Genomic DNA, 23,609 nt, shown 5'->3' with positions numbered 1-23,609 from the left:
GTCTGGACTTACAAGATTTTGAGTCCTTTCATCAGGTAATTAATAGTGTCCATTCAATTACCAGTCCTGATGGTAGATAGATAAAAGTTCTCTACATAGACACAGTTAAATTGAATAAAAAGATTATCTTAAAACAACTATTACATGTTCCTGAGGCTATGTAAAAAGAAATACAGGATTTGACTATAAATAAGACATGAGAACTGGTTGACTTACCACCTGGTAAGAAGGCAATCGGATCGAAATGGGTGTACAAAGTCAAGTTAAATTCTGATGGATCTTTAGAAAGATACAAAGCACGTTTAGTGGAAAAGGGCTATAAACAAAGGCATGTGATTGATTATAAGGAAACCTTTTGGCCCGTTATTAAAATGAGTTTTTCGATGTCTTATTGCATTAGGAGCAAGTCGAAATCGGTCTTTATACCAACTAGATGTAAACAATACGTTTCTAAACGGTACACTATTGGAAGAAGTCTATACGCAAGTCCCTGCAGGTGTTCCAAATCCTCTAAACAAGGTTTGGCGACTCATTAAATCCATCTATGGTCTGAGGCAGTCTTCACGAGAATGGTTTTCTAAACTTCATTCTGAACTTCTCAAATTAGGATATGTCCAATCCATAAATGACTATAGTCTTTTTATTAAAAGATGTGATCAATGTATAACTATTGTAGCTGTCTACGTTAACGATATTATTATCACTGGTAATCAGACTAGTGACATTTAATCCTTGAAATCTCATTTGAAAAGTATTTTTGGAATTAAAAATTTAGGATTACTACATTACTTCCTAGGGATAGAGGTTGGGTATGTCCCAGATCGTATTTTTTTGAGTTAAAGAAAATTTGCTAATGAGATTCTTGATCTTTGTGACACTGATTTGTCCAAATCTGCTACTACACCGTTGCCTTTATATTCGTGACTTAGTATTTCAGAAGGAGCTTTGTTATTAAATCCTGAGTTATATCTGTTGTGCAAGACTTGCACTACGCCATATATGGCCTAACTTATCATTTGAGCAGGGGTGTTACAGTAGAGTATATTACTATTGGTATGAAATTTTTACCCTATCACAACATTTGCACTAGACTCGTTACCAAAGCTATAAATCTATGTTATCATAGCCCACTAGGGTGTTAAGGAGAGCAACACGACATAATATGTTGCTATAGACTATAAACTAAAATATTTTTTGTAATTTTTTAACTTAAAATAAAATTTATTTTTAAAAGTAATTGATTTGAATAAAATAATTTATGAACTTTTCCTAGACAGTAATAGTCAACCAGATACATTAAATATCCATATCTTATAAATTTTGAAATATTTTATTTCAATATAAAATTTGTAAATATTTAAATAACTTTAATAAAATTGTATATTAAAATTTACTTAATATATTAAATAATAATTCTTTTTAAAATCAATTGCTTTAAATAAAATAATTTATGGAATTTTCTTAAAAAGTCGAAATATATGAAATATATAAATTACTTATATTTATAAACAATATAAATTTATAAATATATAGTTAATAAAAATAAAAATCTATAACAGTTTTAAAATTTTAAAAATTTATGAAACTGGTAATAATATAATTGTACTAATTAAATGTAAGCAAAAAATATTGAAATTATTAAAATAAACAATGTAAATGAATTGGCATATGGGCTGGGCTGCACAACCAATTGGATTGAGCGGCTGTTAATATTTATTTTAAGTTGTAACAAAGATACAGAGCGGGAGTTCAAAAATTTCAGACAAAAATAAAGTAAAGGGAACATATTTGTGTAAATACACTCATTTTATTTTAGACGGCGGGCGAAATCAGAGAAAACAAATTAGGGTTCATCGTGGTTGAAGGAGCAACGGGAGCAGCGAGTTCCAACAAATTTCAACAGGTTCGAGAAATTAGGGTTCAACGAGCTACAGTTTAATTATGGTTCAAATTGAAAATTTGGGATTCAATTAGCGATTGAAAAAGATTTGGGTACTACCTTTTCTACCGTTTCAAACAGTAGTTGTGTTTGATTTTGAGGTATAACATCTCTTATTTGTTTAATTAGAATTGTATGTTATATGTTGTGTGTATTTTTTGTGTTGTTCGCATCTAAATTATTTTGTGTATAGTTGATTTTATATGTGCTTGCAGGCGTTTATGCCCCTCTATCTCTCTCCCTGTTCTCTCACTATATCTCTCAATTTGTCTCTCACTTTGTCTCTCACTTTATCTCCCTGTTTCTCTCACGTTTTCCCTCACTTAGGTGTGACTCATTGTTCCTGATCAGGAACCAAATTATTTTTGTGGTTTGTGAAATGCTATAAGTTACGATTAATGATTTATTACCACTTGTAGCTAGGACTGTCAAACGGATAATTCGGATACGGATCTGCCTATATCCGAATCCGGATCCGAATCCGAAAATCCGTATTCGTATCCGAATCCGAATCCGAAAATATTTAAAGAATAATATCTGAATCCGGATCCGACGGATACTATCCAGATACGGATAATATCCGGATCCGAATCTGATTTTCAGTCAGATTTTTTTATTTTATATTAAAAATTAAAAAAATTGAAAAAAAATAAAAAAAAATATAGTTAAAAATAAAAATTCATTTTTAAAAATTAAAATAAGTGATAAAGTGATTTAATTATATTTTAAATTTTCAAAAATTAATTTTATTTTTCTTTTCAATATAAACGTATTCTTTAAATTGTTGAACTCAAATGATTTTTTTCTATATGTCTATAAAATTTGTATAAACATAATATTTAATATATATATATATATGTGTGTGTATACATAAACACACTATAAATTTAATATAATATATTTTCAAATTATTTAAATATTTAAATATAAAATATATTTATTCGGATTCGGATATTATCGGATACGAATATGCCTATATCCGTATCCGTATCCGCAATCGTCGGATTCGAATACAGATAATATCCGCTTTGTGTCGGATACGGATAATATCCGTTTTATTTCAGATACGAATGCGGATTTTTCGGACGAATATCGGATTTTTCGAATTTTTTTGACAGCCCTACTTGTGGCTATACTAGTTGTGCAGGTTTTCAGAAACTTTTACATCTAACTTGTACCACAATGGTATATAAATATGTAAGCCCCCGACCTCATTACATTTAATCTTTGCTAGAATGGGTTATTGTTCTTATTCTAACTAATTGTAGAGACTGTTCTTTTATGCTAACTAATTATATAGACTCTTGCGTTGAGCACCTCATGACACTATTCTTATAGTATAGATTATCAGATATGACCCTTACAATTTCTCTACGACTATGCAAAATAATTAATTGTAGAACCTGAATGAATATTACTTTATGATTATTTTATGCCAGAGTTTTGCTTTGCAAGGAGTTCCTGAAGAAAATTTGTAACATTTGTATTTATTCCTAAGATATAAGAACTGGTTACCACCCTATATGCACCTAAATATTCACCTTTTCTAGTGAAGCTTAATCTGAATTCATATATTTGCAGTAATGATGTTGTAATCATGGATATGAATAGGAGGGGCAATTGTAGGAACAATCACATCATCCATTAGAGGGCAAACAACAGAGACTGGACTTGCACATGGGGCTGGAATCGGTGCCGTTGTATGGGCCATCACTGATATCCAGTTGATGGATTCGATAATTAATGGCGAGACATTTTCCAAGGTATATTCACATTTTGTTTGTATATCGGCATGAAATTGCCGGATACATTTTGTTGATCTATAATAATGGACATAGCGCCAAGGCAAGTTATTTTAACTTTTAGATCTTTGATATTCTTAGAGGTCTGCAGTTTCATTTACATATTTGATAAAATTTCAAAAACAAAAACACTGGCAATCAGAAGTCCAGACTATGTTGCATCTGATTCTTTTTTTCTATTTTTTTTATGTTAATTCTTCCATGATTCAGTTGAGAAAGCAGAAAATGTATTTAGCCTCAAGCTTGATAATGGTCACAAAATATTCTGCCCATGGTTGACAATGCTTTATCATCAGAAGGCCTAGGCCACGGATCTCAAGATATTTCTTCGCCCTACTATCAGGTACAAGATTTTGGTATAGAGAGTTTGTTCTATTTCTTTGGAGATATACTTCTTGCCTAATCTCTAGTGGTTCTATTTTTGATTAATATATACTTATTTATTTTTGTAGTTTTAAATCTTGCATTATTTATGTATTTATCAGTTAGTAGCATACATTTTTGTTATATATCTTTTTATGTTTGAAAATGAAATAAATTTTGACATGGTTCAGTTTGCAATAACGCTGCTGCTTCATTAGCCCATCATTCCCTTTTTAGTTTTACTAATTTTGAAATTCCATGTATTTACTTTTATATATATTCAATAATGTTTTCCAAGGCCGTGTCCTTCGTTGATGTTATTACCAGGTTTTTCCTGTTTGTATGTAGCTGTTTCCAAATTATGTATTAAAGGTTTTCAGTAATTAGAGTGCTATTTACATGGTAAATAAACAAAACTGACTTGACCAGAATATAACAAAAGTTATTTTTTAAACAAAAAATTAATATCCTGATTTCTAATACGTGTCAAATAAACAAAGACAAACCTTTTAAATGTTAGGAGGTACCTACGTTGACGTCTTGGCGTATATTAGCTGTGTTGTGTTAGGCGATTAACTATATGTAAATGTGTGATTTTTTTTAATATGTTTAGCGGTTTAGTTATTATTATGTTGGTACTTATGTTTGTATATCAGTTTAGTTACCTGTTAAGTCAGAAGTTATTATTATGTTTAGTAGAGTGCTTTTAAGGCTGAGGTGGTAGTTATAATTCAATTGAAAATGGCTAATGTATAACTTATTTAATCTTTATCGCCATTTTAGGAACTTATCCAGCAAATGGCTAGTCCAGTACACTGAGAACATGACAGAGGAGCAACTTGATGCAATGGCAGGGGTTGAGACTTTGCGGTATCAAGCGACTTCTTTTGGGTACCCCAAAATTTTCCCTAATGTTGCTATAAATGAGATTCTTGCCTCTTAGTGATAAATATCAAGATTTTAAAGCTTTGTGTTTCTACTTTAAACTTGTGATTCTTGCCTCTTAGTGATAAATATCAAGATTTTAAAGCTTTGTGTTTCTACTTTAAACTTGTGTTTCTAAGTTGATTTGTTTGCATCGGCTAATGTGATAAAGAAATTATTCACATCAACATTGCTTTTGCATTCCAGCTGGAGGGCATAAACATATTGATGGATAGTATGTGCATAAACATATTGTGTTTCTCAAAATCATGTTATTCACACACACATCTATGGTTTATTGTTCGCATTGTTATATGGTGCATACCAGAATCCAAAATACCTCTGTTAACATAGTTTCCAATCATATAATGTTAGGTCACACAACACTGTAGATGGGCGTTGAATACAGTGTTTATACAATCAAATCGATTTAACACAAGTATGTAACAAAGATCAAATATATTAAATAAACTCTGTTACAATAAGAACTGTTGTTTTCTCTCAGTGATGAACAAATATCACTAAGAGATGCTAGGTTACTATGTATATTCTTCTCAATAATGATAACACATATAGTGTAAACCCAAAGTCTGTGTTTATATAGTACACAGTTACAAGATAACTTCTAATTGATATGAAATATAATCTTGTCTCCTAAAATATATCAATCAGATATCTTTTACAAGTCTTCCAGTCTTCTAACTCTTTCCATGCATATCTTCTTTTATTTAGTCTCGATCTTCTACTGTAAATCAGCTTCCTTCCTTATATGAAAGTCTTCCCGCACTTAAGTTCTGATATAACCTTAAGTTCTGATATTAAGTTCTGACTTCCAGTAAGTCCTGATTTCGGTAAGTCCTGATATGACCTGTTTGTTAAGATCTGAAAACTAAACATGAATCATATTAGACATGACATCTCAAAGATATCTAACAATCTCCCCCAACTTGTAAATTATGCAAAATATACAAGTTAATAGATTTGATGATGTCAAAAACATTTAAGTACAAATGCAAATAAGAGTTTAACTAGATAACTAACTACAACTTACAGTCCTTGTAGATTTTACCAATCTCACTGAGTCAATCTGAATTCATAATGATTCTGACAAAACTTGATATCAGCTTTTCTTCTTTAATCCTCAGGACTTGAGAGAGTGTAGTCTTGACTTGCTTCATCTCTTCATGTTGACTTCCAATCTGATAAATTGCAGTCCTTAAAGCAGATATATGGTTTCTTTCTAAACCATCATTCAGTCTTATTACCCTAGGATGAGAAGAATCTTCATTGTAACATAGACATTTCCTTTTCAGAATCACTTCAAGTTTAGCAGAATTCTTCTTCATTGGAGTTTCACTTCCATCATTTTGAATAATACTAGGAATGAATTCTGTAACTCTTGAACCAGAAATTCTTGCTTTATCTCTGATGGTCTTCAATATGAAGTTTCACCATCTCCTGGTAATATCAGACTTTACCTCTAAAAGGTAATGAAGAAATTGAAGTTCTTTCAGTGATTTATTCAGCACATCTGATTCTAACATTTGATATGTCCTTCCATCTTCAAGAAATAGAATCAGATTTTCCTTGACATTATGCTTGTCATGAGCATCCAGTACCACTTGAACAGAGATAACCTTATCAAGGTATTTCTGTGTAACATCTTCAAGAGGTTTGTCAGTCAATAGAAATGGATCTCTAGTAGCAACTTCAACTCCTGTCTTAATCTTTGCTTCATCAGAACCTAGTCCAGCCCTATCTCTTGGTTCTCTAGCATTTAACCCAATAGTCATGAAAGTAGACAACAATTGGCTTTTCTTTGGATCTGATGGTTTGACATTTTTCCAGAGAAGTTTCTTTTTATCAGCTACTTCCATTTTGTCTAAATCAACTTGAGCACTGTCAGAGGTTGACTTGATGACTTTATCAGAACTTGCTATTTCAGTTATAGCTTGCAGTTCTTCGCTCTGAACAACTTGAGCCTTGTCAGAGGTTGTCTTTGATTCTTCAGAAATCTTCCTTTTCTTCAGAGTTTGAACATCTTCATCTTCAGCAAGATTATCATCAGTAACTTGAACCATCTTGCACACTGGCTTTATCAGAATTTGAGGAATTTTCATCTCCAGTGGCTTGATTGGTTCATCAACTTTTCCTTTCCTTTTGTCTTTGGGATCAATCTCAGTTTGTGATCTAATCTTGGACTTTGATGCCTCAGTAATTGATTTCTCCTTGATCACAATGCCTTTTTCCCTAGGCCTTTGAGGTTTTTTTTGCAATAGAAGCTTTTGGCTTTAGATTTTTCTTTTCAGCTTTAAATCTAGCTTCTTCCTCCTTGAGATTTTCTAAATCCATTCCTGGATTATGCTTCAGAAATATTCTTTTAGAAATTTCCTCATCAAGTGTCTGAATCTTGGGATCCTTGTAGTAGACAGTAGTCTGCTTCCCCTTGAGCTTCAGAGTTTGCATAAACCTTTGAGAATCTTGACTTCCACCTTGTATCAAAACATCAGACTTTGTTAGACTTTGCTCATCAGAACTTGATATCAGATTTTGAGTATTAGAACTTGCTATCAGATTTTGAGTTTGAGCAGCTTCAGAACTTGTCTTCTTTTGAGTAGAAGATTTGCTTGCATCAGTAATTAGTTTCCTTGAAGAAACCTTGCTGCTCTGCTCTTTACTTTGAACTTGACCTCTACCCTTGCTAGGGTTTCCCTGGTCATTAGCTTCATCATCTTTCTTCTTCAGTATTTGATTATTAGAGCATTTGGACTTAACTATCTTCTCCCCCTTTTTGTCATCATCTGATAGTAGGAGTGAGAGAAGAAGTTCCACTGAAGATGGAGTGCTTGCTGAACTGTGGCCAAAGTCACCACATGGGCATCCTCCCCTATAGTGAAAAAAATACTTGGGGACTCATTGGCACTACCATCATCAAACACTCCTGACCTCCAGAACTCCAGCACTTGAGTTCCCGAGAATGTGTCTGGTTGAGTCAGTGCATAACCTATCTCAGAGTTAGCGAGAAAGTCCTGAACGAAATAAAGATTTGATGGGGCTTCACGCTTGCTAAGAATAGCCAAGTAATTGTTGGGGACAAACTTCGCTCCATTGAAAATAATATCTTTTGGTGCCATTTGTGTAAGAAATAAGTAAGAAAATATATTGGGCACAAGGTGTTTGATAAAAGTCCTATATGAAATAGCTTCAGAGAATATTAGAGAGAGAGAGAGAATAAGAGAGATTAAGAATAGAAAAGTAGATAAAAGATTAGAAAATCTTTTAACTCCCATATATATACTCTCTCCACTCAACAGTCCTTTTTAGAAGTAAAACTGACACTTGTACACCTGTCAGCCAGTAAATAGTTAAAGCAGAGTTAGTGGGCACGAGAAATAAGCAATAATTAACGTGCACACGCAATTTTTCAAGATAAACACGTTTACCACTAACCCAAATGATTATGACTATTCGTATCTCACATAATTATATTCTGATTATTATGACCGTTACAGTATTTACCATAAATAAGTCAAGTAAAAATAATGCCACGTAAGCATCAGAGTTTCCATCAGGATTTAATATCAGAACTTGACTATTATCAGATTTTAACAGTCATCAGAACATGGCTTCTGTACTCAAAAAGTGAATGTCTCTTTCTAGGATTCTTCGTATAAATACTGACTCATTTGTTCTGAGTTTAATCATCAGAACTTTCATCAGAACTTGTCCTTAGAATTTATGCAAATGACACTTAACTGTTTGTCAAAAATAACTTAATCACCACAGTAATTTTCATCATTCATATAGAGTGATAGTGTGTGCATTAGCAAAATATCATATAAAGATTAAAGTCTGATAAACTTCAGTACATCTTAGAAATAAGGCATAACTAACAAAAGTGCTTAAAGTCTGTCATTAATAATGAAGTCTACTATAGGATAAATTTGTGCATGAGTCCACCTCAACTGTTTGTGCTTATTTTATGCATCTTTTGAAATTCATTTTTACAGTGGCTTCTCAGTGTAAGTGAGTCACAACTGCGTATCAGAATTTATGCTATTATCATAGTATTTCTCCAGAAATCAGAGAATGTGAAAAGTCACCAAGAAAAATTTATTTGCTTTTCTAATCCATATAACTTAATACCAGCAATGCTCTTGGGTCTTCTCTTCCACATATTTACTCTAGATCTCAAAGGAGTACCTGACTTTAATTTTTTTTTCTTTTCTTTTCTTCAGATAAGTGAGGCTTATCAGCATTTAGGTTATCCTTAAGATTTACTGACATCAGAATTTGATAGATAAGAAGCAAGAATCTAGTTTGTGACTTAGTAATAAGATACACAAAGTAAATTTGACTAAGCTCAAAATCAGAATTTGCTTGTGATAATGAATTTCCACATAAACAACTAATTCAGATATGGGATTTCTAGTATGTTAAAGACTACTAGGTCAGCATCTAGCACAGTAATCCTCATTGGATTGAATAGTCACAGAACATTCAAATCACTATCAGAGTTTATAGATCCACATCAGATAACAATCAACATTTAATGTATTAACAGTTTAAGCACAGATTACATGAAAATAAGAGAATCTGTAAACACTGATCATAAAATCTGATGCATGAGAACAAAAACTAAGCAAATTTAGAGAAAGAACCTGAAACCATTTCAAGTTCATTTACCAGTCTTGTAAATGTAGCTTCACATAGTGGTTTTGTGAAGTTATCTGCTAGTTGTTGATCTGTTGGAACAAAATGCAATTCCACTGTACCTTCCATCACATGTTCCCTTATAAAATGGTACCTAATGCTGATGTGCTTTTTCATTGAGTGTTGAACTGGATTACCTGTCATAGCAATAGCACTTTGATTATCACAGTAATTAGGTATTTTAGAAAATTCTAACCCATAATCCAGTAACTGATTCTTCATTCAAAGAATATGTGCACAACAGCTTCCTGCAACAATATATTATACTTCTGCAGTTGATATGGAAATTGATTTCTGTTTCTTGCTAAACCAAGAAACCAATATGCCTATAAGAAATTGGCATCTTCTAGTTGTGCTTTTCCTGTCTATTTTGCATCCTGCAAAATCTGCATCTGAGTAACCTATTAGCTTAAAATCTGATTCTCTAGGATACCACAATCCTAGATCAGCTGTACCTTTGAGGTTCTTGAATTTTTTTTCACATCTATTAAATGAGGTTCTCTTGGATTAGCCTGAAATCTTGCACAAAGATAGGTAACATACATGATATCAGGTATACTAGCAGTTAAATAGAGTAATTAACCAATTATACCTCTGTAGTTAGTAATATCTACTGATGAACCAGTATCTTTATCTAACTTGGTTGCAGTGGTCATGGGAGTGGATGTAGTTGAACAGTCTTGCATTCCAAATTTCTTCAGTAAATTTCTGGCGTACTTGGATTGACAGATAAAAGTACCTTCTTCATTTTGCTTGACTTGAAGTCCCAGAAAATAACTAAGTTCTCCCTTCATACTCATTTAATATCTTGACTGCATTAGTTTTGCAAATTTTTCACAGAGTTTGGCATTTGTAGAACTAAATATTATATCATCAACATATATCTATATCAAAAGTAAGTCCTTTCCATGGTTGAGGTAGAAAAGTGTTTTACCAATTGTACCTCTGTGAAATCCACTTTCCAGAGGGAATTGAGCTAAAGTCTCATACCATGCCCTCGGAGCTTGCTTAAGGCCATAAAGTGCTTTGTCTAACCTGTAGACATGATTTAGAAATTTTGAATCTTCAAACCCTGGAGGTTGTTCAACATATACCTCTTCTTCCAATTCTCCATTAAGAAAAGCACTTTTCACATCCATTTGAAAGACTTTAAACTTTTTGTGAGCAGCATAAGCCAAAAAGATTCTTATGGCTTCCAATCTAGCAACTGGTGCAAATGTTTCATCATAATCAATACCCTCCTGTTGAGAGTAGCCTTCAGCAACCAGCCTTGCTTTGTTCCTTGTAATTATGACATCACTGTCATTTTGTTTCTGAACACCCACTTTGTGCCAACAACTTATCTGTTCTTTGGTCTTGGCACTAGGGTCCAAAATTTATTTCTTTCAAATTCATTTAACTTTTCCTGCATTGCTTGCACCCAATCAGCATCTTGAAGAGCTTATTCCACTTTCTTTGGTTCAGTCTGAGATAAAAAGGAATGATACAGACATTCATTTGATGTTGCAGTTCTAGTTCTGACATCTACTTCAGGATCTCCAATAACTAAGTCAGGTGTATGTGATTTAGTCCACTTCTTTGTAGATGGAAGTTGATTTCTAGAACTGGATCCTCCCCTATGATCCATGCTATCTCCATCAGCATTTTCTGATGCTCCCCATGTAGTTATGCTCTCTGAAACTTCAGAATTTGAGTTGGTTCCTTCAGGATTTGAAGAATCAGAGTTTCCAGAATTATCAGAACTTGGTTCATCAGAACTTGATGAATCAGAACTTGAAGAGCAAGTGATAGGTTCTGATGCTTCTTGAGAGTCTTGAGTTGTGGTAGGATCTTCAGCTTGCTCCCCCTGGACAGGTGCATTTTTCTTTGGAGTTGTTACCACAGTTTCAATGACATCAGAACTTAACCCGTCAGAACTTACAGGATCAGACTTTAAGTCATCAGAATTTACAGTATCAGAGTTTAATCTTCATTTTCAAATCTCAGCTGATCATGATCATTGAAATCTTTAAGTCCCATAATCTTCTTATCATCAAAAGATACATTGATAGATTCCATGACAACCCTTGTTCTTAAATTGTAGACTCTGAAGGCTTTTGTGGAAAGTGGATATCCAAGAAAAATTCCTTCATCAGCTTTTAGATCAAATTTCGACAGCTGTTCAGGATGTGTCTTAAGAACAAAACACTTACAACCAAATACATGAATTTATTTCAGATTTGTCTTCTTTTTCTTCACCATCTCATATGGTGTTTTTCCATGCTTGTTTATGAGTGTAGCCATCTGTGTAAAACAAGCAATCTGCACAGCTTCAACCCAAAATTAGGTTGGTAGCTTTGCTTCAGCAAGCATAGTTCATGCAACTTCAATGAGAGTCATGTTCTTTCTTTCTACAACTCCATTTTGCTGTGGAGTTCTAGGTGCAGAAAATTCCTGTTTGATTCCTTGCTATTTGCAGAACTCTTCCATGATTGAATTCTTGAACTCAATGCCATTATCACTTCTTATAATTTTAACAGAATCTTTCAACAACTTATCCAGCTGTCTGACATGATTAGTTAGAGTAGATGCAGTTTCATTCTTCTTGTGCAAGAAATACACCCAAGTGTACCTTGCAAACTCATCCACTATAACCATAGCATATTTCTTCTTTGTAATAGACATGACATTGACTGGACCAAATAGATCAACATACAGTAGGTGCCAAGGCTCAAGAATTGAAGATTCAGTTTTGCTCTTGAAAGAAGATTTTCTTTGTTTTGCCTTTGTTTGGCAGTCCTCTCACAAGATCTTTCTTTACAAGCTCATTTATGTTGTAGAAATTTAAATGAGAGAGTCTTTTGTGCCAATTCCAGCTTTCTTCAATTAATGCTCTACTCAACAGACAGATTGCAGAACCATCAAAACTTGTTGAAAGTCTGGCTTAATAAATGTTACCATGCCTGTAACCTTTCAGAACCACTTTGCCTGTAGAATTACTTACAACTTCACAATGTTCTTCAAAGAAATCCACATGATAACCTCTGTCACAGATTTGACTCACACTCAGCAGATTATGTTTAAGTCCTGAGACAAAAGCTACTATTTTAATGATGACATTCCCAAGATTTGGATCGATATAAGGAGATGCTAAGGAAGTGCCCACACCATGGCATGCCTGATTGGATGATTATAAATTGTTTCTACAATGGATTGGGTGCTACTTCTAGACCCATGCTCGATGCAGCATCAGGAGGAGCCTTGTGGGCTAAGAGCTTTAATGAAGCTTATGAATTGATTGAACTGATGGCTGCTAATGAATACCAGAATCCTTCCCAAAGACCGACTCAGGGAAAAGTAGCAGGAATTCTGGAATGGGATGCAGCAACTGCTATAGCTGCCCAACTTAAGGATTTGATGATGAAGGTGGACACTTTGGCTAATTATGGAGTTAATCAAATCACTAGTGTCTGTGAGCTTTGTGTTGGTACCTATGAGACTGATCAGTATGCTATTTCTAGTGAATCAGCTCAGTTCGTGAGCAACTTTCAGCGATCGCAACACCTTGTGCCAGCCACCTATCATCCTAACAACCGCAATCATCCTAATTTCAGTTGGAACAACACTCAGAAAGCGGTTCAACAGCCTTATCAGCAGTACCCAACAAAGCAGTACAACCCCCCTGCTTTTCAGCAACCGCAATATGCACAAAGACATCAACTTCAGCTGCTACAAGCTAATGAAAAATCTGAATTAGAGGAGTTGAAGCTTATGTGCAAAAGCCAAGTTATTTCTATCAAGACCTTGGAAAATCAAATTGGACAAATTGCCAATATCTTGTGAAATCGTCAACCTGGTACACTACCTAGTGACACTGAAGTACCAGGAAAGAGGGAAGCTAAGGAGAAGATGAAGGCAATCACTTTGAGATCTGGGGAGGTTGCAAATCCCGGCCAAAATCAAGTTTCGAATGAAGTAGCTGGGGCTGAAGAAAAAGTAGAGCAGCAGGAAGCAGAAGTGGAACCAAGGAAGACTATTGTTGAGCACATTCCTCCTAAGGGTAATATAGGGGATAAACATATCTATCCTCCACCGCCTTATCCTAAGCGGCTGCAGAAGAAAAAGCTGGATAAGCAATTTGAGAAGTTTCTGGAGGTGTTTAAGAAACTTCATATCAACATACCTTTCACTGAGGCTCTTGAGCAGATGCCTAGTTACGCAAAGTTTATGAAAGGTATTCTCTCTCGGAAAGTGAAGCTAGATGATTTAGAGACTGTCGCTCTCACGGAGGAATGCATTGATGTGCTGCAACAGAAGTTGCCTCCAAAGCTAAATGATCCAGGAAGCTTCACTATTCCGTGTACTATTAGAAAAGTCTCTTTTGACAAATGCTTATATGACTTGGGAGCTAGCATTAAACTGATGCCCTTGTCAATCTTCAAGCAGGTTGACTTGCCTGATCCAAAGCCTACTTATATGACTTTGCAGTTGGCCGACTGTTCTATTACATATCCGCGAGGTATTGTGGAGGATGTGTTGGTCAAGGTTGATAAACTCAACTTCCCTGCTGATTTCGTAATTCTTAATTTCGAGGAGGATAAGAAGATTCCCATAATATTAGGAAGACCTTTCTTGGCTATTGGCCGAACCTTAATAGATGTGCAGAAGGGTGTGCTCACCATGCGAGTGATGGATCAGGATGTAATTTTTAATATGTTCAATGCCATGAAGTTCCCTACGGAAAATGAGGAGTGCTTAAAAGTGGAGTTGGTTGATTCTGTGGTTACTTTAAAACTTGATCAATTGCTAAGGTCTAATGCCTTAAAGAAGGCCTTGTTGGGGAATTCCTATAGTGAAGATGATGAAGGGGATGAGCAGTTGCAATTTCTGAATGCTTCTCCCTGGAAGAGGAAGATTGATATGCCTTTTGAATCTCTGGGAATGGAGGAGTTGAACAAAGATCCTAAGCGCCCCAAGCCATCTATTGAGGAAGCTCCTACTCTTGAGCTTAAGCCTTTACCTGAACATTTGAGGTATGCATTTTTAGGTGATGCATCCACTTTTCCTGTTATTATTGCATCTGACCTTTCAGGTAGAGATGAGGAGAAGCTTTTGAGAATTCTTAGAGAATCAAATTAGCAATTGGTTGGACTATAGTAGATATCAAAGGAATCAGTCCTTCATATTGCATGCATAAAATTCTGCTAGAGGAAGGAAGCAAGCCTACTGTTAAGCAATAGAGAAGGCTAAATTCGATCATGAAAGAGGTGGTGAAGAAGGAAATTCTTAAGTGGATGGATGCAGGGATCATCTATCCAATTTATGACAGTTTATGGGTGAGCCCAGTTCAGTGTGTACCTAAGAAATACGGTATCACTGTGGTTGCTAATGAGAAGAATGAGCACATTCCTTCTCAAACAGTCACGGGGTGGAGAATTTGCATGGATTACGGGAAGCTGAATAAGGCCACAAGAAAAGATCACTTCCTTCTGCCATTTATTAATCAGATGCTTGACAGATTGGCTGGGCATGAGTATTAATGTCATCTGGATGGTTATTCTGGTTATAATCAAATATGCATTGCTCAAGAAGATCAGGAGAAAACAATTTTTACTTGTCCGTTTGGTACTTTCGCCTTTCGGAGAGTTTCTTTTGGACTATGTGGAGCACCAGCCACATTTCAGATATGCATGATGGCTATCTTCTCTCATATGATTGGTCAGAATGTGGAGGTGTTCATGGATGATTTCTCTGTGTTTGGTGATTCATTTGATGAGTGCTTTCAGAGTTTCGGCGACGTTCTCAAGAGGTGTGTTGAGACCAATCTGGTTCTCAATTGGGAGAAATGTCACTTTATGGTGCGACAGGGCATTATTCTTGGGCACAAGGTTTCTAGTATGGGTCTTGAGGTGGACAAAGCCAGGGTGGGGGTTATTGAAAATCTTCCTCCACCTATTTCTTTGAAGGGAATTCATAGTTTTCTTGGTCATGCGGGTTTCTATAGGTGTTTCATCAAGGACTTCTCTAAGATTTTGAAGCCATTGTGCAGTTTGCTAGAAAAGACAATAACTCGTATTCTTTAAGCAGGTTTCTTTTGGCCGACCTTGTTTAAAGATGCTCACCAGTTCGTTTTGAAATGTGATCGATGTCAACATGTGGGTAATATGTCCAAGAGGGATGAGATGCCTCTTAATGTCTTCTCGAGGTTGAAGTCTTCGATGTTTGGGGAATTGACTTCATGGGGTCATTTGTCTCATCTTGCAACAATTAGTATATCTTGTTGGCGGTTGATTATATGTCAAAATGGGTTGAAGTTAAGGCATTGCCAACGAATGATGCGAAAGTAGTGCTTAATTTTCTTCACAAGCAGATATTCACAATATTTGGAACTCCAAGAGTCATAATCAGTGATAAGGGGTCGCATTTTTGCAATCGCAAGTTCACTACCATAATGCAAAGGTATAATGTGAATTATCGCATTGCTACGGCTTATCATCCTCAGACAAATGGTCAAGCTGAGGTATCTAACAGAGAGATCAAGCACATTTTAGAGAAATTTATGTGTCCATCAAGGAAAGATTGGTCTTTGAAGCTTGATGTAGCTGTTTGGGCGTATAGAACAACATACAAGACTCCAGTGGGAATGTCGCCATTTCAGTTAGTGTATGGTAAGGGGTATCATCTGCTTGTGAAGCTCGAGCATAAGGCGTATTGGGCTTTGAAAAAGTTGAATCTTGACTTGGATGCAGCTGGAAAGAAGAGGATGCTTCAATTGAATGAACTCGATGAGTTTTGACTTCAAGCTTATGAGAACAACAAAATGTATAAGGAGAAAGTCAAGAGGTGGCACGATAGGGGTCTAGAACTCAAATCATTTGTGTCGGGGCAACAAGTTCTTTTGTTTAACTCTCGTCTCCGTCTTTTTCCTGGGAAGTTGAAGTCGAGGTGGTCAGGGCCCTTCATAATTAAAACTGTGTTTCCACATGGAGCGGTGGAAATTTTTGAGAATGATCAGGGCCAACCATTCAAGGTCAATGGTCATAGGTTGAAGCATTACTATGGTGACACGGCAAACCGCGAGGTGGTTTGTGTCGTTTTATTGTCCGTTTGATCTCAAGATTCTACGTCGAGCTAACGACGTAAAACAAGCGTTTCTTGGGAGGCAACCCAAGTTTGTTGTACATTAGTAGGTAGAGGAAGTAAGAAGAAAGGAAAAAACACAAAAAAATTAGAAAAAGAAAAAAATTCAGGGTCAACTTCAGAAGCTGAGCGCGGCCGTACTAATCTAGCGCGCGGTCGCACTGTTTTTCCAGAAACCAAGCGCGCTCACGCTGATTTGGCAGAAGGTGAGCGCGCACGCGTTAGTCTAGCGCGCGGCTGCGCTGGGGTCCCGAATCAGAAAAAAATGAATAGTAGTTTGTGAAGAGAAAATCAGGATTTTTACTACAAAATCAATTTTTACCCGAATTTTACTCTTCCACATCCCAAATTTCCCTCTCCAAATCAAACCCATTATTCTCACGATTCCCATAATCAATTACCACATCTATTCCATATCTAATTCTCTTCTCACCATCTATATATACATACACTTATACACAATCTTCTCCACCACTTCACAATTTCTAAAACATAATTCTCTCTCAAACACTTACCTTTTATTCTCTCTTGTTCAATCTCAATGGCACCCAAGAGACAAAGAACTTAAGTAAGCAGCAACACCACTGATTTTTCGAGTACAAGTGGTGTGAGGCCGAGGTTTTCAACTCCCGAGGTTGAAACGGAGTACACGAGGCTTCTCTCGAAGCCTATAGCAAAGGAACGAGGTTTTCTGCCATCAGGGAAAGATGGTAAGTTGTTGGAGATGATTCTGGAGATGGGTTGGATTCCTTTTTACGAGGCTCCCGCTGCTGTGCCCATGAGTGTTGTTCGAGAGTTCTATGCTAATGCGAAGGCAGAGAACAATGGTTTCACCGTGGTTAGGGGGATGGCGGTGTAGTATAGTGTTGTTGCGATAAGTAGGGTGATTGAGCAGCCCGTGAGGAAGCCCGGTCAGGACACCTGGAATGATAAGACTCCGTAGGACTTTGATCTGGATCTGATTATTGCTACTTTGTGTGTGCCTGAGACTCATTGGAAGTTCAAGAGGGGCACAACTGATTACTCTATATTCCCTGTGTCGTGCATGAACAGGTTTGCACGTGCTTCGAATTCATTTATCCGTGCTAACATCATGCTGCCTTCTCATGTGCATGAGATTACTGTGGACCGTGCTCGTTTATTGTGGGGTATTTTGAGGTTCTTGAGAGGAGGTACTACGGGTTCGATACCTTATGCGTCCGTTGTGACTAAGTTGTGCATGGTAGTTGGTGTTCATTGGCCCGCACATGAGCAGCTACAGCTTCTTAGTGCTCCTATTGACAGTTCTACGTTGTTGAACATGACAGAGTGGGGATGAGGCAAGCCTGATTTGAAGGGCTTGGTTACTCTTTTGACCATCTACCAGGTGGAAGGCCTCGCGATCAGATGTATGCAGGTGGAACGCAGCAAGCGAGCAAGGCAACTTGGAGAGCTCAGTTGGGAGAAGAGGCTGGTCCTTCGGGATCGCAGCAGCAGCAGTAGGAGGAAGCAGGAGCAAATGTTGGAGATGTTTTGAGTTCGATGCAGTATAGGCGTCTAGTGAGGAGGATGGATGCGATGCATGACATCTGTAACGACCGAGGAATTATGCTCGTACTATATTATGATAATGATAAATTATGTGTATTATTATGTGATTAAATGTGTTAAGTTGTTAACCGTAACTGCTATGTGTTATGTGTTGGCTGTTTTGATCCAAACGTGTTTTGAATATTTATTGAGCGTTTTATCGTCAGTTATATATATTATATTAAAACCTGTACAACTCAAAATTATGTTTTAAAAGCCCGTATTTCAAACAAAATCATTGGCTCTATTTTATTAAAAATGCCCTATACCATATCGCTATTCTGAACCCCTAGACGTTTTACAAATTGACCTTTTTCGCGAAAAATGACTTTTCCGGACCCCTTCGGGTATCAAAAACCCCACAAAAATTACATTTTTATTTTTATATGATCATGAAATTATCATATATCATTTTTCTTTGTATTTTTGTAATTTTCACAATTTTTGGGAATTTTTAGTATTTATTTTGTATTTATTGGATATTTAAAAATTCAATATTAATACCCAAAAATTATAAAAATTGGGGCCAAATATTTTTATTAGGAGTGTAATTAGACCCTTAATTTTACTTAGGGGTATTATTTTCATAAATATAAATACCTGATTTATTAGTAATTAAATCAGTTAATTATACAGAAAAATCAGAAAATAAAAAAAAAGGAATTAGGGTTAGGGTTTCTGTGAAGAACAGGGCAGCAGAATCAATCGTGAATTTGAAGGTGATTCCGAAGTCCAAATCGTTCATGTAAGTAGTCAAATTGAAGCTGGTGATTCGTAGTTTCTGATTATGTACATGATTTTGTTGTTGGATTACATGAATTTAATTTTGTATTTTCGGGTTTATTTCGTGAATTCGGGTTTTTGTTTTTGATTGATTGTTTGATGATTTCGTTGCTACGAGCGTTTAGATCGTCGATTATGGAGTCGTTTGGCACCGGTTTTACTCGATTTGGTGTCCGTTTCGAGCTCGCCGGAGTTTCGCCGCCGCCGCCGTGTTCATCGCGTTTCCGGTCGTTGTGGTCGACGAGGACGAAGGAGAAAGGAAGGGAGAGCATCGTTTTGTTGCTGGGTTCGAAAACACAGAAGATGCGAACTGGAATCAAGTGTTTTCGTCTCGCCGGAATTTTTCCGCCGGCGTCGGATTCTGGGAGTGCAGGCGGTGTTCTTCTCGACCCGATCGGGTTGGGGACGACCCGGTTGCAACCTGGTTTCGACCCGGGTTCAATCCTAAAAACCCTAAATCCTGTTATGTTTTTGTGTTTCTGAATAAAATAATTAATTATTTATATTTTAGTAATTAAAAATCAGTTTTAATGATTCTAAAAATTAATTAAAAATTAGTTTGATATTCTGAAAAATAGTATTTATAATTTCTGAATTATTTTATTAAATTATAAATTCGAATTTATTTATTTAAATAATTATTTAATTATTTATCTAATTATTTATTAATTATCTAATTAATTAATAATTGGGTAATTAATTAATAATTAGGTAATTAATTAGTAAATAAGGATTAGAAATAATTAAGTGAGCTAATTAATAATCTAATAATTAGTTAATATTGCGAATAATGATTCGATAATTAGAATTATTATTCTAGCGTTAGTTATTCGAATAATATTCGAATGATGTTGGAGAACGCAAGATTTTGGGTCCAGAATTAATTCAGCAGACAAAAGAAAAGATTGAACTTATTCGAAAACGAATCGAGGCAGCGCAAAACAGGCAAAGCAAATATGCAAACCAAGCAAGGAAGGATATGGACTATCCAGAAGGAGAACACGTATTGCTCAAAATATCGCCATGGAAAGGATTGACCAGATTTGGCAATAATGGGAAATTGAAGCCACGATACGTTGGACCATTTGAGATTTTGAAGAAAATTGGGAAGGTTACGTACGAGTTAGCTTTACCACTCCATATGCAGCACATTCACAACGTATTTCATGTATCTATGCTTAAGAAGTACAATCCTGATACAAGGCATGTAATAGAGTATGAACCAGTAGAACTTCAGGCAGATTTATCGTATATAGAGCAGCCGATAAGGATTTTAGATAGGCAAGAGAGGGTACTAAGAAATAAGTCTGTGTCATTAGTAAGAGTTTTGTGGAGAAACCCAGTGGTTGAAGAATCAACCTGGGAGCTTGAGAGCGAAATGTTAGAAAAGTATCCTCAGTTATTTGCATAGTGTGATTCTGAGGACATAATCTTGTTAAGGGGGGGAGAATGTAACGACCGAGGAATTACGCTTGTACTATATTATGATAATGATAAATTATATGTATTATTATGTGATTAAATGTGTTAAGTTGTTAAACCATAACTGCTATGTGTTATGTGTTGGCTGTTTTGATCCAAACGTGTTTTGGATATTTATTGAGCGTTTTATCGTCAGTTATATATATTATATGAAAACTTGTACAGCTCAAAATTATGTTTTAAAAGCTTGTATTTCAAACAAAATCATTTTCCCTTTATTTTATTAAAAATGCCCTATACCATATCGCTATTCTGAACCCCTAGACGTTTTACAAATTGACCTTTTTCGCGAAAAATGACTTTTCCGGACCCCTTCGGGTATCAAAAACCCCACAAAAATTACATTTTTATTTTTATATGATCATGAAATTATCATATATCATTTTTCTTTGTATTTTTGTAATTTTCACAATTTTTTGGAATTTTTAGTATTTATTTTGTATTTATTGGATATATAAAAATTCAATATTAATACCCAAAAATTATAAAAATTGGGGCCAAATATTTTTATTAGGAGTGTAATTAGACCCTTAATTTTACTTAGGGTATTATTTTCATAAATATAAATACCTGATTTATTAGTAATTAAATCAGTTAATTATACAGAAAAATTAGAAAATAAAAAAGAAAAAGAAAAAGGAATTAGGGTTAGGGTTTCTGTGAAGAACAGGGCAGCAGAATCAATCATGAATTTGAAGGTGATTCCGGAGTCCAAATCGTTCATGTAAGTAGTCAAATTGAAGCTGGTGATTCGTAGTTTATGATTATGTACATGATTTTGTTGTTGGATTACTTGAATTTAATTTTGTATTTTCGGGTTTATTTCGTGAATTCGGGTTTTTGTTTTTGATTGATTGTTTGATGATTTCGTTGCTACGAGCGGTTAGATCGTCGATTATGGAGTCGTTTGGCACCGGTTTCACTCGATTTGGTGTCTGTTTTGAGCTCGCCGGAGTTTCGCCGCCGCTGTGTTCATCGCGTTTCCGGCCGTTGTGGTCGACGAGGACGAAGGAGAAAGGAAGGGAGAGCATCGTTTTGTTGCTGGGTTCGAAAACACAGAAGATGCGAACTGAAATCAAGTGTTTTCGTCTCGCCGGAATTTTTCCGCCGGCGTCGGATTCTGGGAGTGCAGGCGGTGTTCTTCCCGACCCGATCGGGTTGGGGACGACCCGGTTGCAACCCGGTTTTGACCCGGGTTCAATCCTAAAAACCCTAAATCCTGTTATGTTTTTGTGTTTCTGAATAAAATAATTAATTATTTATATTTTAGTAATTAAAAATCAGTTTTAATAATTCTAAAAATTAATTAAAAATTAGTTTGATATTCTGAAAAATAGTATTTATAATTTCTGAATTATTTTATTAAATTATAAATTCGAATTTATTTATTTAATTAATTATTTAATTATTTATCTAATTATTTATTAGTTATCTAATTAATTAATAATTGGATAATTAATTAATAATTAGGTAATTAATTAGTAAATAAGGATTAGAAATAATTAAGTGAGGTAATTAATAATCTAATAATTAGTTAATAGTGCGAATAATGATTCGATAATTAGAATTATTATTCGAGCGTTAGTTATTCGAATAATATTGCGCTAATTATTCGTATCGTATAATAGTTATCGGTAATTATCTGTTTAGCGAATCGTATGAGTTTCAATAATAATAGAATAGTTCGGTAATTAGGCGAGAATCGCGAGTAGCTCGTAGTTATACAAGTGATTAATCGTTAAGTTGGTCTATAATTCGAGTAATTCGTAGTTATTTGATAAATAGCGTATCGGTTAATTAAATCGATTGATTATTTGTAAATAATCGATTTGATCGAATAAGTAATAATAATTTGTAATAAATAATAATAATTCCTAATAATTAGGGATTAATTATTTTAAAATACAATAATTATTAATTAATTATTTAAAAATATAATTAAGGATTTTTTAATTATAATTAATTATTTATAATTAATTATTAATTAGTTAAATCTTGTTTAATTCATAATAATTCAACCGTTAGTCCGATTTGAGCGAAACGAAGACCCCTAGACTCAGAAAAATGAGACGAATCCAATAAAAAATAGTTATAAGTTATAATTTCTTCCGAAAGAGAGTGGTTTTGTGATAATTGATAGTTCGTAGGTCCTAGTAGGGGTATAATTGAGCCGAATAAATCCCGAAAAATTATAATAAAATCAGATAAGACTAGTAATGCAGGTATAAGTCTAGAATTGATTCTAAAAATAATTATAAATCTAGAAATTAATAATGTGTTTTATATGCTACGTGCTTTACATGATTATATGAACCTATGTGCTGTATAAATGTATGTGTATATATACGAGTCAGATAGAAACGCATGGGTAGACTGATAAGGTTGCGTGTTATCAATTCAAGATACACGTATATAGTAAGTTATCTAAACGCCTATCTTTCCTTGATTTGTTCAGTGTTAGCAAGGCAGAGCAAGCTAGGGTCAGAAGGCAGTGAGTTAAACCAGGTTAAGTACGCGTAAGGCAAGTTTTTCCCCTATTATAAATTCAGAATAGTGATTTATATTTCTTTTCTATCGTATCAGTTCTCTTTGATAATCATTGTTCATATACACTGTTATCCAATTATTATTGCTTGTTTCCAATTTCATTTCAATTCTTGAATTACCCAATTTATTGAATTCCCTGTTCATATTTCAATTCCTTTACCCTTGTTACATATACTCTGGTATATCCTGGTGTTGGGATATATCAATAGCATTTAGATTGTTCCGGATGCTAAGCCTTGGACTGGATGGTTACTATACGGGCTGGGTTTTACCCAGACCATTATTTAATAGGCCATAGTTGCCTGAGTACTCCTTATGTTGGCTGGGTCTATGCAGTTGGGTATAGATCCGCACTATATTCTGACTGA

The 23,609-nt window shown here is 35.0% G+C and overlaps 1 long non-coding RNA gene across 3 annotated transcripts; it reads left to right on the top strand.

Moving 5' to 3' along the window:
* The first annotated feature begins 1,763 nt into the window (after positions 1–1,763).
* LOC141706124 (uncharacterized) lies at positions 1,764–23,208 on the top strand. 3 transcript variants are annotated; one of them, XR_012568653.1, is made up of 5 exons: positions 1,764–2,040; positions 3,521–3,702; positions 3,952–4,084; positions 4,888–4,995; positions 23,150–23,208. It is a non-coding gene; the product is annotated as an uncharacterized LOC141706124 (long non-coding RNA). The 3 variants fall into 3 exon arrangements; XR_012568654.1 differs by lacking the exon at positions 23,150–23,208 and having other exon boundaries at positions 3,551–3,702; positions 4,888–5,083; XR_012568652.1 differs by lacking the exon at positions 23,150–23,208 and having other exon boundaries at positions 4,888–5,083.
* The last annotated feature ends 401 nt before the right edge of the window (positions 23,209–23,609 follow it).

Source organism: Apium graveolens, chromosome 2 (genome assembly GCF_009905375.1).
Source record: "Apium graveolens cultivar Ventura chromosome 2, ASM990537v1, whole genome shotgun sequence".
Taxonomy (NCBI): Eukaryota; Viridiplantae; Streptophyta; class Magnoliopsida; order Apiales; family Apiaceae; genus Apium; species Apium graveolens.
Note: the sequence above shows the minus strand (reverse complement) of the source record. Positions and strands in the feature narration are given on the sequence as shown.